General features: G+C 43.0%; 1 long non-coding RNA gene across 1 annotated transcript in view; it reads left to right on the top strand.

Annotated features, from left to right (window-relative positions):
* Positions 1–2,605, top strand: part of LOC107835119 (uncharacterized) — a 3,444-nt gene extending 839 nt beyond the window's left edge. Inside the window, exon 2 of the long non-coding RNA XR_001660947.1 lies at positions 1,204–2,605. This is a non-coding gene — a long non-coding RNA (uncharacterized LOC107835119). The remainder of the gene's footprint in view (positions 1–1,203) is intronic.
* Positions 2,606–3,163: the final 558 nt, after the last annotated feature.

Raw genomic sequence — 3,163 nt, 5'->3', positions numbered from 1 at the left:
TGAGGAACTGAACAGAGCAGCTAGCTGGATCTTTAACCTGTCCCTGTGTCAGGTCAGAGACCAATCGTGCCTGAAATCCCCCACCATCGTTCCCATTCCTAAATAAAACACCCATCACCTTGCCACTACCGACCAGTGGCTCTCACCGCTCTCACATTTCATCACCCCGTTGGTGATGAAATAAATGTTTTGAGAGATTGGTGCAGAGTCACATCTTGGCATTCATTCCTCGCACCTTTGACACACACCTGTTTACTTACAGAGCTAGCAGGTCAACTGAAGATGCTGTTGCCACTGTCTGGCTGTTTTGTCCTACCTGAGAACTGGGAGAGCTACGCACGAATCCTCTTCATTGAGTTCAGCTCGACTTTCAATACCATCCTCCCTGACAGACTGTTGTGCAAACTGGCAGACCTGGGAAGCCTCTCTTCCACCTGTGGTTGGATTAAGGACTTTCTGACAGATCGCAAACAAAAAGTTAAAGCGGGCCTCCATACCTCTTCAGCTATCAGGCTGAAGAGGTATGGAGAGCCAGAACGTGGCTCTCCTCAGGGCCACGTTCTGAGCCTTCTGCTCTTCTCACTGTACACAAACTGTTGTGTTTCAGTCCGTCAAATTTAACAATGATAATCTGCCCAGAAGATCATCAGCTACTCTCATCATGTCTAGATTATTCTTTAATTTGTGCTGAAATCCTTTTTTAGCAGCATTTATGTTTGGTACATCAACTTGGGGATCTTTAATTTAATCTTTTGCTTTTCATTCATTTGATTTTATTCCTCCTGGTTGATCTTTTATTAGTATGACTGGAAAAAGTGTTATCTGCCAAAAAAGGTTAAAGGCTAATGTTGCCAAAAAGAAAATGGCGAAAACATCAAAAGCATGAGCGCTAATTGCTTGGTTAGTTATTTCAGAAATCATCAGAGCAGATAAATCTAATTATCACCATGTCACGAAGCAGGGATTTTTAATCTGTCTCTGAAGGACGACATAACATTCAAACTTATCAAAATAAATTATTTAAAGGCCAGTTTATAAATATACTGTAAATAAACTTGTGATTGAGTTTGTGTGCCCATGCTGTGATGTGTGATCTATTTAAAGTGTACCCTACCTCATTTCTACTACCCACACGTATCTTTCAATACATATTTTGGTGTTAGCAGTCACCAAAATATGTGTATATATATATATATATANGAGGTAAGCCGGGGCAAGATTATGTAGTGATTTAAAAACAAACATAAGAATTTTAAAATGAATCCTAAAATATACAGGCAGCCAGTGAAGTGAGGTCAGGACAAGGGTCACGTGTTCCCTCTTTCGAGTTCCTGTCAAAAGTTGTGCAGCAGCATTCTGAACCAGCTGCAGACGTGAGAGCAGTGACTGACTGACTCCCAGATAAAGTGCGTTATAGTAATCCAATCGAGTTGAAATGAAAGAACCCTTCTGGTGAAATGATGTTATCTTGAAGTCCTGCTGAGCACAACAAGGACCAAGACAACTTTTCATCCTTTTACCTGTTACACGGATCAAAATGAAACAATTTAGAGTGAAGATCATACCGCTGTTGTTGAGTCTTGATCATGGTTTGAAAGTCTGTAAATTCACTTGCTCAGTTGTTTTTGTTTTGTTTTGTTTTTTAACAGGATTGCCTCATGCCTTTGTCATGAGTCAATCTGAGTTGTAGCAGATTGTGTTGTCTCTACTGTGCTATATTAGGACCATGGACCCACTGTTGTTCACATTCCACCCTCTGACATATGCAAATCTGGCTTTGAGAACACTGTATAACAGCACTAACAATCAACAGAGCTATCCAGATGCAGTTTTCATTATTGCCGGAGATATTAATCATGTCAACTTAAAGGTATTGCTCCCCAAATTCCATCAACATCTAAAGTGCGCTACCAGAGGACTCAATATGTTAGATAATGTCTACACTAACATCAAACTGGCTTATAGAGCCAAGCAGTTACCACACCTGGTGCAGTCTGACCACATGTCACTTGTTTTTGATTCCTGCGTATACTCCCATGAGGACATCTGAACCTACCATCATCAGAGCCATCACAAGCTGGCCTGATGATGCCTTTCTGCAACTTCAAGATAGTTTTGAAAGTACAAACTGGGACATTTTTGAACATAGAGACCTGGAATTATTCACTGACAGAGTTCTGTGTTACATCAAGACCTGCACTGAAAGTGTTAAAGTGAAAAAAATTTACTCCAATTCCCAAACAAAAAGGCACGGATGACCGGAGAAGTCCAGCTGCTGCTTACAGAAAGGAATGCTGATAACAAGTCTGGGGACAAGGATCTCTACAGCTTGACACGGAGCAACCTAAAGGGAAGGATCAGAAAGGTATCAGGCATCAGCACTGGCTCTCCTCAGGGCTACAAGAGGAGGATTGAGGAGATGAGACGCTCGCTACAGTCTGTCAACCCCAGAAAGGCAGCGGGACCTGATGATGTTCCTGGATGTGTGCTGAGGAACTGAGCAGAGCAGCTAGCTGGAGTCTTTACAAAGATCTTTAACCTGTCCCTGTGTCAGGTCAGAGACCAATCGTGCCTGAAATCCCCCACCATCGTTCCCATTCCTAAATAAAACACCCATCACCTTGCCACTACCGACCAGTGGCTCTCACCGCTCTCACATTTCATCACCCCGTTGGTGATGAAATAAATGTTTTGAGAGATTGGTGCAGAGTCACATCTTGGCATTCATTCCTCGCACCTTTGACGCACACCTGTTTACTTACAGAGCTAGCAGGTCAACTGAAGATGCTGTTGCCACTGTCTGGCTGTTTTGTCCTACCTGAGAACTGGGAGAGCTACGCACGAATCCTCTTCATTGAGTTCAGCTCGACTTTCAATACCATCCTCCCTGACAGACTGTTGTGCAAACTGGCAGACCTGGGAAGCCTCTCTTCCACCTGTGGTTGGATTAAGGACTTTCTGACAGATCGCAAACAAAAAGTTAAAGTGGGCCCCCATGCCTCTTCAGCTATCAGGCATCAGCACTCGCTCTCCTCAGGGCCACGTTCTGAGCCTTCTGCTCTTCTCACTGTACACAAACTGTTGTGTTTCAGTCCGTCAAATTTAACAATGATAATCTGCCCAGAAGATCATCAGCTACTCTCATCATGTCTAGATTATTCTT

Source organism: Poecilia formosa, unplaced genomic scaffold (genome assembly GCF_000485575.1).
Source record: "Poecilia formosa unplaced genomic scaffold, Poecilia_formosa-5.1.2 Scaffold1041, whole genome shotgun sequence".
Lineage (NCBI taxonomy): Eukaryota > Metazoa > Chordata > Actinopteri > Cyprinodontiformes > Poeciliidae > Poecilia > Poecilia formosa.
Note: the sequence above shows the minus strand (reverse complement) of the source record. Positions and strands in the feature narration are given on the sequence as shown.